Raw genomic sequence first — 552 nt, 5'->3', positions numbered from 1 at the left:
CGAGCGCGTGGTGGAGTTCGCCAAGCGCCTGCGGGGCTTCCTGCAGCTCAGCCAGCACGACCAGATCGTCCTGCTCAAGGCGGGTACGCGGCCACCGTGTCCCCGTGTCGCTGTCACCTCCCCAGGGCCCTGGCGCACACTCACAGGGCCACCCCGGCCCCTTGTCGCCATCCCCAGGGCCACCCCATCTCATTGTCCCCAGCCCCAGGGCCACCATGACCCTTCGTCACCAGCCGCAGGGACACTGCATCACATTGTCACCAGCCCCAGGGCCACCCTGTGCCCTTGTCCCCACCCCCAGGGCCACCCCACTCCATTGTCACCAGCGGCCATCCCACCCCATTGTCACCAGCCCAAGGGCCACCCTGTCCCCTTGTGACAATCCTGTGTGTCCCACGGGGGAGGTGACAATCCCGTGTGTCCCATGGGCGAGGTGACAATCCCGTGTGTCCCACAGGGGAGGTGACAATCCCGTGTGTCCCACGGGGGAGGTGACAGTCCCCAAAGTCCCCTCCACCCTCCCTGGTGATGTGACAATCCCATGTGTCCCAT

Source organism: Geospiza fortis, unplaced genomic scaffold, assembly GCF_000277835.1.
Source record: "Geospiza fortis unplaced genomic scaffold, GeoFor_1.0 scaffold708, whole genome shotgun sequence".
NCBI lineage: Eukaryota > Metazoa > Chordata > Aves > Passeriformes > Thraupidae > Geospiza > Geospiza fortis.
This window is presented reverse-complemented; position numbering follows the sequence as displayed.